The sequence below is a fragment of the Melanerpes formicivorus genome, unplaced genomic scaffold (assembly GCF_026170545.1).
Source record: "Melanerpes formicivorus ecotype bairdi unplaced genomic scaffold, bMelFor1.0.p_v2 SCAF_22, whole genome shotgun sequence".
Taxonomy (NCBI): Eukaryota; Metazoa; Chordata; class Aves; order Piciformes; family Picidae; genus Melanerpes; species Melanerpes formicivorus.
In genome coordinates, this window is record NW_027142374.1 from 11,601,623 (window position 1) to 11,614,412 (window position 12,790).

The following is a 12,790-nucleotide window of genomic DNA, read 5'->3' on the forward strand; positions in this document are numbered from 1 at the left end:
GTTACTTTAGCTCCCTATTAAAGATGAGAATGGATCAGGCTGTTCTTACCGCATGAGTCTTTTGTAACTCCTCAGCAAGCCTAGCTGTCTGTGTCTCACTACCCTGCTATTTCTGAGTGCTCCCAGGTGAGCCCCAGCATGGGTGTTACTGCCACTCCTCAGCTCATCTGGTGGATGGTGCTGAGAACCCAGGTCCCTCGAGGGATAGTTATGGGACCAAAAGAGGGATTAGAAACATCTCAAGGTCTCATTACAGCCCCCAAGAGCAGAGAATGGATTTCTTAATTTCATAGAAGTCAGATCAGTCCTCTTTGAAAAACAGCTTTCAGCACAGATCAGTGACTGTGAGACTAGCACCTCTTGCTTTTTTCCTTTTTTTTTTTTCTTCCTTCAATCTTAAGACTTTGGTACACAAAGTTAGGGTCACAGCCTGAGTGATGGGCAAGCCTCTACCTTTCAACAGGTTTCCTCTAAAAGAAGGACCTACAGCTTGAGGGGCTGAACTAACTGAGTAATTTCCTGCTTGCCACAGGCAAAACCCATTGTCCATGTGGACATCAGGCAATTTTGCCATCACTGACCAAAACATACTGAGGCCAGAGAGCAAGGAAATGATCTCTGAGGAAGGTGAACTACTCCACTCTCCCTAAGGACACTGGAGATCTTCCAGTGCATGGTCAACATTCATCTGTGTGTTTCTATTTCAGGTCTCTTGGCTGCTGGGGCTGACTGGAGCAGTTGATCGGCTTACCTACTGTCTTGCCAGGATCAGAGCTTGAATGAGGGCAAGCTGGCTGTGACCCAACTCAGATAAGTCTAAGGTTGTGCTGACAGGCTAGGGAAGAGAGGAAGCCAGGGGAACCTCTCTTCTCTGGGAGGATACTCAGATTTTCAGACTCAGGGGCCTTAGTAGACTGGCTTTTGCCAATTATAAAAACAACTAAGGATGGTCTGCTTGCATTTTAGAGGGCCTGTTTTCTGAATCAGAAGGTGGATCCCACTCTTCTGAGTGTGAGTCTTTTCTATATTAAGTCATCTTAAGAGTGGACTTCAAATGTCCAGGCTACCCTCATAACTATGTCGGCACCAGGAGGGATACAATCTTTCCTTTGACCAGGTTGCAGCAGTGGTTTGAATGCACAGCTTCCCTTCTTGACAAAGGCTGCAGCATTGAGAGATTACACAATAAAGAAAGATATGAGACAAAATCATTTGCACCCTGTGTACTGAGTGCTGAAAACATCCAAAGGACAGACTTCATCCTGAGGCTGACTGGCAGAGCCTAGGCAACTAAGATAGTACTTATTTGCCATCCTCGGAAGAATACTCTCCTTTATGTAGCATTTCTGCTGCTCACAACTGCTAAGGGATTTCATGACTCTTACCTTGTTCAAATGGCCATAAGCAAATTTTGACTCTTCTGACAGGCAAGAGCCCAGATGTGATGCTAGAAACACATACTGAATTTTTGACAAAGCAAAACTCATTGGGTGGGGCTCACTGCTACCTTGTGATGGCTAATTTGAGCATCACCTCTCAGACTGAGAAGAGTTGCTTTGTGGAACAATACACACTATTGACTGGTAAAGGTGAGGCATTAAACTGTTTGTGAGCCTGTCACTTGTAAATATAAAGCTGAGCAACCAGGTTGCATTTTCTGGATTACAAACCAGGCATTGGTTACACTTCCCAGACAGAGTCAAAAGGCATTCCTTCCTTCACAGAGTCTGGTGGGGGAACAGCTCATGTGTTCTGAAAATCCTTTTAGGATGGTAGTAGATGGGACCTTTGCTCCTACATCCTCATAAAACTTGTAGTGGACAAAATTGCAAAGGGAACAAAGCCTCTGTGAATATCAGTCCTCTTCTCTAAGGAGTGCAGGGGCAACAACTGTGTGCTATGAAGAAGCATACTCTCTTAGGCTACCCTTCATGTTGGAGCACAGGATTGAGTATTGCAGGACTGCAGGGCCTGAGTTGTATTTTCAGAGCATCTTGGAAGGTATAACTGAGATTTCCAGCCAGGCATATGACTGCATTTTGTGTGCAATTTACAAATGGGAAAAATTAGAGCCATATCCTCTGACTGAACAAAAAGACAGCAGAAATCTTCAGGCAGAGTTCTCTTCTCAGATCTACCCACGCTGCACACAGTGATGGCGAAGAAAAGCATCTTCCGTGCTGCTTGCAGAGGGAGTGCAGCATGAAAATAGATGCCCAAAGCACATCTTAGAAGAATATATTTAGTCTGGAAGTGGTTTAGACTGAGAAGTGATCTTGCAAGATACACTTTGCTTGCCAGAATTATTTTAGCAAATAAGGAGGAAAATTTTATCCTACTTACTATTATAGATGATCTGGTTAAAGTGGGGATGAAGGAGTAGCTTTAGCTGTGCATTGATAAGAAGTATCACGATGTTTAGTGTACTCAGGCTCATGGATCTTCATTTCAAATTCTGCAGCCAGTAAGTGGAGCAGAGCTTTCAGTCTTTTGGAGGAAAAGCAACACGTAAAGCCCGGGAGTTTGAAACGTGTTCAGTCAGTTTATCAGGTGGCAATCTGCCCATCTGCAGGGAAAGGTGATACCTCAAACTTTACAGGGCTGATTGTTTCATTTGAGGGAACTACGCAAGTGTGTGAATCATTGTGTACCAGAGCTCTGGAGATTTTAGAAGATCAATCTTAAGGAGAAAGGGCAGAGAGCCCTGAGGCCCTTGCCAGCAGATACACTGATTGCAGCACATTGTTTTCAGTGCTGCCAGGACACTGGTGCGTGCCCAGCAAGATCTTACATCGTTCCCCATGTACCACACTAATATTACCTGTTCCATGCCAAATGGAATTTTGATCTCACTCTTTATCTTTAAAGAATGGACATCAAGGTGTTGCTACAGCACCATGAGTTTGCCAAGTATGTAGTGCATTGCTAATACAGGAACACGTTTCAAGCGCTGCCAAAATTGATCAATATCCTTCAATCTGGGACACAACCAGCCTAGACTGAGAAGTGTAACGTAGGCAGTCTTAAGCAGCCTGTCATTACCCTTCTCTAAAAGGACAAGATGAGACCTAAATGCATCAGATGAAACTTTAAAAGTACAGAGGCTACTAGAGCAATAAAACTAACAATCCCAATCCTGAAGTCAATACCTTCACACTGTAAACACAATGGCAAGCAAAGTGCTTTCATTGCAAAAGTACTCAAGAATTCAACATGCCATTAATATTTATACTGTAATAGCTATTTAGCTACTCTTGTATGAGGAAGCCCTTATTCATACCAATAAAGCACTGTGAAAGTGGGAGTCACTATTTCAAGGAATCATCCTTGTCCTCAATAAAACAAAAAAATCTTCTTTTGGAGTTTGTTAGAAATAAAACATTCTGTCTCTAGCATGACTAGAAGTTACACAGTCTCTTCTGCCATAATTGAAGGACAGTGAAAAGGGTTCCAGGGTAATTAGTGGTAAAATTTAGCAAGCTTATGACACTTATCAAGGATTATATTATTATTAATAATTAAAAAATTTGTCATTCTTGCTGTCACATGCCAGTTGCAGATGGATGAAATGCAGGTGAAGTTTAGTTAAAAATAAAAAGGCCTCACTACATTTAGGCTTCCATTATTAACACACTTAGCAAATTGAGCCAGATGACTGCTTTCTATTCAAACAGTTCAGACTTTGCAGTCAATGCACAGTTACATTCATTTATTTTATTGGTTGCTTTCCAGGCAGAAACGCAGTAACTTAAAATGTTCTTCAATCTGAAGTTCAACCCAGTATCCTCAATTCATACCTGCAGCACTTTGATACAAGAGCAATCTTAAATCTCTGCTTCACACACGCGTAAAGCTAAGAAGATAATGACAGTGCTGCTGCCCAGTGTGTTTCAAGCTCTTCTTGTTTATATAACCCAGCAGCACAAGTAGGCTTTTCTTTCATTGATAATAGCTCCAGGTGTGGCACAGCCATACCCATGACTAACACATTCAACAATAACATTTACAAAATGTATCGGTCAGGAGGGCAATCAAGCACACAGCGCTAGCCTACATCACCTCTGGATTTCAGCATCTGTGGGACACAGTCATCCGCTTGCAATAAAGGCTCAAACATAAAGGAAGATTGGCCTCAACTACCACAGCTATCACAGCGAACAAGAGAAAGCTGCCTCTGCATTCCAGGCTTGGAAGAGCGTAATCTCTGAATGAGAGAGGTTGAGCTGTTGGATAGTTTGGATTTGGATCTATGCTTCTTTGGGTCATCCTCACAGCAACTCTGAGCATCTTACTTTGCTCTTTACTTTCCTCACATGCTTCACAGCCATCTGATAATGCTTCTACTTTTCTTACTATGTGCATTTTCCTCACCAAAGTGCAGTTTTGAAAAGACAAAGGAAGGAAAAATGATAGTGGTTCCCCATGGCGATCACTTGTGTTACCTTACGTGGGGTCATAGATGTTGGCAGAGAAGAAGCATCACTAGATATTTAAAAACTCCAATGGAGCAGGGAACATCATTTCCTCTAGTAACAGAGGAATAAGGTGAGCTTTTGCCTGATGGAAAGGTTTGGCTGTTTCTCTAAATATACAATTATGCCCAAGTGAGCTGGCAATTATATACTGATCATTTGCTACCTGTGTTCCTCAAAAGATGTTGCCTTCAGTTGCTGAGTACCATCCTGGGTACCATCCCAGAGGAAACCCTACCAGAGCCAGCCCAGGAACTTCTGCTGCTTAACATCCCTTTTCCAAAGCCAGGAGCTCACTTTCTCCATGAAATCAGAGTGCTAGAGCCACATTCCTTTCTATTTGCCAGATCTATGGGGTTCTCCATCTCCATGTGCCTGATGAGTCAAGCCTGCTCCCCAGCTCCTGCCTGTCTGAGCTGCCCTGCTCAGGCACTGACTCTATCACAGGCAGAAGTCCCTGGCCAGAGGTGGCACTTTCCTTGCTCCATCCCCTGAGCCAATTCTCAAATCCAGCACACTGTGGCTGACCCATCAGCACAGCCTCCTCTGCACACAGAGTGGCAGTTTGCTCCATGTCAGAAAGCAAACTGGGGGCATTTAAGGCACTGTATGGTGGCACCCCACTATGTGCACTGCAGTCCAACTGCTCCCTCTGGCCTGCCCACTGCCCAGTGCTGCAATCAGAAGTGTTTTTATCCAGTCACTGGGTCTATGGGCATAGTGGGATTTCTTCACCTGTGCCAAAAAGCAGTCAATATGTGTCTGAACAGATCTGTATCTGCACAAAAGACATCAGAGGGAAACATCAGGGTGAAGCAACTCTGAACAAACCACCACCTGAGCCATAAGCAAGTGATCACTAGTTTGATACAAGATAGAATTTGCTGATAGGCAGACCTTCCCTTGCAGGAGCACTTCATCCCTAGGATGAATTTCTCTCCTCTATGAGGATCACTTCCTAGGTGGCAAAGTGAACATCAAGAAGACAGCGATGGTGCATGTGGTTAAAGCAATCTGTGGATTGCTATCCATACAGTGAAGGGGACAAGGAAATTCATAAACACTGCTCTGTTTATGTGAATGAAGAACACAAGTCAGAGGAATTTTGTTTGTGGTGCTGCTGCAGAGAGCTTTTTGTCTGACAGATGGCTTTGGAAAAGTTGGTTTTGCACTGGGACTAGCCACTGGCAGCATGAAAGCCTACACTTTGCTTCTTAATCTTCTTGGCACATGCAGTTGGCCCAAGTTTAATTAGAATTAATACTAGATTGATTCATGACTGCAATCATGAAGAATAAAGAAGGACATGCACAGTAAGGACAGCTTCCAGACCCAGGAGATTTCCTCTTGTTTTTACTGTCTGACATTTCTTTTGAAGCCTCCAAATGTCTCTTACTTCTGTGGGTTAGAATGTGGTGGTAGCATGGCTCTTTAAATGCCTTGGGAAATAACTCTTAGTAATGGACAAACCTGAATCAATAAGTGCTCTCAGCTCCTTTGAGATGCGGGTTAGCCAGCTGAGCCAGAAATTGTGCAATCCCACTGCAATACTGCCCAAACCCAGCATCAAGGGAGGTGACCATTTGTGCCTGTGCAATGTGGAGAAGTGTCCATTCTGAATCAAACCCAAAAACTCCCTCAGCTCTTCAGGGGCATGGGTGTGTCATGACTGCACGATAGCTTCTGTACAGCTCCAGGAGCAGGTGGGACAAGCATGGAAACCATGCTGCAAGCTGCCTTGTGTCATGAGTGGTGCAAGTCAAACCCAAATGACACCACCACCCTCTCCATTCCACATCTGTAAATGATAGTACCACAAATGGATGGCACAGGTACAGGCCTAAAACATCAGTGCACTCTTCCCACCTGTTTCTCTAACTATGCAGCCCCAGGCTGATGGCTGCTATCTACCAATATTAAAACACAAATCCTCCTTTCAAGATGGAGGAGACTGATGAGAGTCCAAGTATACCAGCTCTACACACACATAAAACTTAAGCTGGTTCTACCAACCAGCAAAGGTTATGGTCTGAATAATACATTTAACTAGACCACCGTGCAACTCTACTGTGACATGGAATCCAAGCCAAAAAGAGTAATATTCTGAAGGGCTTCTGTGACATGGGAATCTGGGTTCCTCTCCCTCTGCAAATCACAAGGGGCTGCATTCATTAGAGCACTCCTGAGGAAAGAAAGCAGGCATTTTTTGGAAGTGTCACACATTGATCTTCCTTTCTCAAGCACACTGAGATACAGCCAGACAAAGTCTTGGCGAGGAGGAAGATTATGACTGTGTTGAATAACTGTCTAGCCAATAGGATCTCCATAAACAGTTATTCAGATATGTCCTGTTCACACCTAACACCAATTAATTGCAACATGACTATAAGATCACCAGGACATGTGAGGAAGTGATTATGAACACAGAGCTTCCTAAGAAGCAAGGGCTGTCCCACTTTTCACAATGATGTTGGAGAACAGAAATCTCTGTGGAGCTCTAATGGGCTACAGGGGTGAGCTGACAATAAGCACTCTTTAATTAAGCTCTTTGAGAAAGTCAGGCTCCCACTGGGCTTGTTGTGAGAGCAGCAAAGCTCTTGATTTATAGCAATTCAATGCCCAAGCTTCCTAATACTGATGTAGGACACCAAATCACCAAGACCTCTTCAGTATAATTAAAGGCAGGATGTGCTCCTGGCTGGCTTATTGCCGCTCTGAACCGGAATGCAGTCAGGTGTATTTTGGGGGCTTGGACCTGTAGCTTCTAGGGTCCATGTCATATAATAGGGTGTACTGGCGATAGTAAACATGGAGTTAGTTAGAAATGGGGCAAAATAGTGATGGGGAGATAATTCAGGATCTCCTGAGTTCTGGTCATGCCACAGATATGCTGCTAAGTCTGGAGAAGCTTAAAGTGCCTCTTTCTGATCTTAAATTGGGTAGAGAAAATAATTAAGCACACAGGCATGTAGGGGTTAATGAGATATGGTTTGGTTTTCAGAAAGGCTAAGCAAATATCATCTCAGTCCTGGTGCTCTTTATCTTTGAAAAAAATCAGGCCAAACTGTTATAGTTCTTTGCAGCAATTCTGAAGGCTAATATTGCTCTTACAACTTAGATCTATCTTGGCCATCTCGTCAGGTCTCTGGGCATCAATGCAGCACATAGGATATCTGGATTAACTCCTGCCTGAACTAGTGCTCAAGCACACAGCGAGGGCTAGAACAGTGACATCACCAATTCCTGTGGCATGTGACCACTGGCCACTTTGTGCTCTCTTTACATGGATGTACAAGAGGACACAGTCTCAAGCTGTGCCAGGGGAGGTTTAGGCTGGATGTTAGGAAGAAGTTCTTCATAGAAAGAGTTATTGGCCATCGGAATGGGCTGCCCAGGGAGGTGGTGGAGTCGCCATCACTGAAGGTGTTTAGGAAGAGACTGGATGGGGTGCTTAGTGCCATGGTTTAGTTGATTAGATAGTGTTGGATGATAGGTTGGACTTGATGATCTCCAAGGTCTCTTCCAACCTGGTTAATTCTATTCTATTCTACATGAAGTGGTGCTGCTAGTGTCCATGGCTGGGTGAACCTTCAAGCTAGGCTCCAGCATTTTATAAAGTCAGTCTGCCTAGGCTTGGAACTGCTGTGCACATGTGCTGTTCTGATCCTTGATGAACAGCCATGATCTGTGCAAATAAAATTGCTTTGGGAATCCTCCCAACTTCATCTTCAGGCTATTGACTCTCATGCTTTTATCTTCTAAATAGGAGAACTCCCAACTACTAAGCGTTCCTTCCTGGGAATATTAGCTCCTAGGCTGCAGCCAAGTCAGCCCTAAACCTTTCCTTTTAAATCAACCTGGAAGTGTTTGAGTCTTTCACCAACATCTGCATTTCCCAGCCCCTCTGTCATCTTGGTCCTCTGTAGCTTTTCATCATCCTTCTTGAACTAAAAGGAGGGCTTACGTCACCATTGTCGTGAGCACCACTTAACATCCCTGATTGTATTCCTTCTAATTACAGCACTGTGGTTGTTTAACCAGGATTCTTAAAGTCTTGTTCAGAGCCACTGCTTTCAACCCTGTGAGCCTGTTTTCCCATCTTTGTCCTTTGAAGCATGACTCTCTATCAGCCCTCATTGAAACAAAAGCTCCATGTTTGCCACAGGTAGTTATTTCCTTTGTGTTACCTTACAGGGCTAAACAAAACCAGGAGAAAAACAACTGCAATGATTTGAATAACCATTATTCTTACTTCTTAATCAGAAAAATTATGTCAATCTTTGCAAAAAAATAAAATAGACTTTCAGTTTCCTGCTTTGGTGCAAAAATACCAATGGGAAAAAAATCCCAACAACAAAGTTATCTTAGACGTGCCTCTGTGGAGGCCAATCTGAGGCCTTTGTCCCCAAAGCTCTCCCAGAATAGGTTCCCTGCAGCTGGTAGGTTGCTCTTTTACTCGGGATGAATTTCAGTCACTGTGCATATCAGATGAATAAGATTTGTTTCAATGAAAGAGTCTGAAGGGGGAATTTTTCAAGCCGTGTGATGTGCGAAACCACCCAACCCATCAAGAAGAAAGGCATGAAAAAAAAACACAATAGAGAAACCAAAAGCATGAAAGAGGAATAAAGACATCCTTCGGGATAAGGCAATGGAACACGTGTGGGTGGAAAAGCACACAGGAGAGATATGGAAAGTATTCAAAGAGAAATTACTGTATGCCCAATGGTTATGTGTGCCATTGAGCTATAAATACTTCAGGGCTGGAGACAAGGGCAAAATTTATACAAGGAAGTGGAAAGAGTCATCTGATGTGAGGAAAAGCTCTCTAAAAGCATAGGAAAACTGAATAAATTCAGGATGGAGAATGGGAAAAAAAAAAAGCCAGTTAATGATGTGAAGATGTGTCAAAAGACATATCTGCTTCTCCCATGTATAGGTCTCTAAGTGTGTGTTTACTGAAATCTTGCTGTTAGCAGTCCTGGTGTCAACCACAGAGAAGGGTATTTCAGAAGCAGGCTGTACCACAAAGCCTCAGTATGGCCCTTCAGAGCCAGCCTGCCTAAACCTCCTGGTCATCTTGCATTTCTTCCACCACTTGCTAGATCCGCCCACTGCCTCCTGCATCATCTTACAGTTGACACTGCCACAAGTCCTGACTGCTTCTCTGTTCTGTGTTTGTTCAGCATCAAAAGGGCCCAGTGCCTCTGCGTGCCCTGAGACCAATCTACGGATTACAGCACCCGTGCCAAGGCTGGCTGGTCATAGCCCCATGGATGATGCACAGTCATTTTGGTCTGCCAGCAGCATGCCTGTCTGTTGACACAAGTAGGAATTTCACATCCCCAGGTGATGGATGTGAGTATACAAATAAAATGTTGCAAATCCTGTAACTACCACCACACAGTGAGAACCACCTACAGGACCTATGCCCAGAGGTGAGGACAACTTCCAGTGAGGGTAATTATGCATTACTTTACAGAATTTAGGGCAGGATTCATCTCACTCAACTTCAGTTATTTTAGAGCACAGTGCTTACTGCCTGCTAATTATGTAGGCTCATTTCTAGAAATGGTGGAGGGAGAGAGGCTCCTTCAAAGGCTCTAGCTCAAAGTCTCTGATGAAGATTGCATGGCAGGGCCCGTTTCTCATTGTGGACATGCAGCTTGTTGGGCAAAGGATGAGTAGCTGCCAGGTGACTTCAAACTCACTGCAGACAATTCTGTTTTCCCTAACAGAAATGGCTGCACCGCTGCAATGTTTTAGGAATGGAGGTCAAGAGCTGGGAAGGAATATTTTAAGGAAAGTGTACTTTCAAAACACCCTCTGACCTACCACAAGCAGCTGTACACTGAAGCCCTGTGCAAGGTCATCCCAATGGGAGACACTTTACCACTGCTATCATTTCACGAGGGGCCAAGCGCACTTGCTTTCTTTTTAACTGCATAGCCTCAGCTGAGTGAAACTGGCCCTCATGCAGGCGGAAAACGAGTCACACGTGCAGTGTGTGAGAAGTGAGCACATGAAAGGCAGGCAGGACTGTTTGGTCTCTCCTCTGTCCTACTTGCTCTGCCATAATTACATAAGCAGCGTTTGCCTTGCTCCTGCTTTCTCGCCTCCTTTGCTTGTTTCCCGATTTTTAGGACACACTTTTACTCGAGTTACACTGACCTCTTTTGCAGGAGAGGTTTACATATTTTCTGACTAAAGCCCCTTATCTTTAATAACCTGGCACATTTACTGCCCAAGTCAATAGTTAGACTTGGGAATTCTTTTAATTAGAAAAGCAACCACTCTCATCAATAGGAAAAACCTGAAAGCCCCATGTAAAAGAGAAGCAGCTATGCAGAAATCTAGACCATCTGCAAGCAAGGCAGACACCTACAACAAGCATCATACTCATATTCTCCTTTTCATTCAGCAGTGGAAAATATGTGAACATATTGCAGGGCATCCAAACAACCCTAAACACAGTCATCTGTGACAAGTTCTGCTTTAGTTATAGTGGAAAGAAAAATGGCAGCACCAATGATATTCAGGCCTGTTAAATATCACTCTCTTCATAAAACACCTAGGTACCAGTTTATATATTCCACAATGCTCCATTCACTCCTGCCACCATGGTTTTACCATGCAGCTGTGGGAGACCATTAGCAGTGGGGTGGCTTACCTGCCTTTGCTAGGAGCTTACCAAACACAAGCTGAGGATTTCCTGATAGGTTGTGACTAATGCAACAGCACAGATAGCCAAAATACCACCACAGCCAGCAAGGTGATGGATTTTCCTCTTTAAGCTGTCACAGAGCCAGGATAGTACCAAAATTATGTTATCCAGGATATAAGAAAATGCAGCATGTGAGGGCAGAGTTCAATATGGGAACAGAAGACACATGGTGAGGGAAGAGGAGAGAAATGGGTTAAATCTGAAGAAAATAAAGTACAGCTTGGTGCAGAGGTCCCACCCTCACCCTGATGGCCAGTACAGGGACACAGTGGGTACAGGGTGCATGGGTTGTACTCTGTGTGCATCCTGGATATGCCTTAGGATGCCAGAGAGTTGCTGTAAAAACCTACTTGTGATAGACTACTATTGAGAAAAATCTAGTGCCCCAATTTTAAGCTAAGCTGTTGCCAAAATCCTGACTGGCAAAAAGGCTAAAAACAAATGTGGGGATAGTGCTTGAAAGCCTTTGCACAGGGTGATAGCTGGTTAGTCAGCACCAAGAACCTTTTGTACCCAGCCCAGCATGGTGGGGCTTCTCTACTGAAACAGAATGGAAGATTAATCAGATGTTAAAACATATTTTGTGTCATGAATATCCAGACTCACAGCAGCACTTCAGCATCATGTTCAAACCCCCCTCCTCTTCAAGGGAGGAACAGAAACTGCTTCTCAAACAAATGAGACCAAGACTTTTGTTTTGTTACAAAGAAAAATCAACTGATGACATCAGATGTTAAAAAAACCCCAAAGCAAAACTAACAACCTCTGCTTCATTACAATCTTTCTGGAGCAAACAGGATGGCTTCAGATTATTTTACATAACTGTGTTAAATCCCCCCTGGGAATTATTCTCCTCCTACACTCCAGGGTGCCTGGGCTTAAAAGATGGTCAGTTATTTAACAGGCTTGTGAGTAGCTTAAAAATATACCAGCACTTGCAGCAAAAGAACAATTGCAGGTGGGTTTGCATTGTTATCTCCACAGTTCCTCTAGGATGGACAGTCTTGTGAAATACTAGTCAGTTTGCAGCATTTTTTGCTTCTATAGTTTGGAGAAGGAAGAAGTGTCTTACTTTCCTGCATCACCTCCCTAGAGAAGGAGAATCTATCTGACTAATGAATAGCTTGGTATTTTTGCAAGAACTTAAAAATGCAACTGGAAAAGATTACAAGATTCAGCCTCAGCTGTGCTGAGGTCTTTCCTTCTTGGCTTACATTTATTTCTTTTGATTTTGGTGTTCAAGGTATTTTTCAAAGAACAATTCTCCTGCAAAATGGCCAGAAAGGAGTACAGACCTCAGTCATCACTTAGAAACCAGCTGAGAAGGACAGAAGTTCATCATGTCCCAGGCAAGACTAGACTACATGCAGTCAGCATCCCTGAGCTGCAGACAGACCTTAATGCTTAACAGAAGGGTAAACTGAACCTTGATGGAATCCCAGCTGTATGGGAACTGCAGGGTCACGCCTGCTGCAGGGACTCCCTCGGCACTGCAGCACTGCAGATCAGCACCGGGCCTCTCTTCACACTTGGTTGGAGCTGTTCAAGAGGATGTGCCAAAACACGGATCTCTGAACCCAGAAGGGAAAAGGTA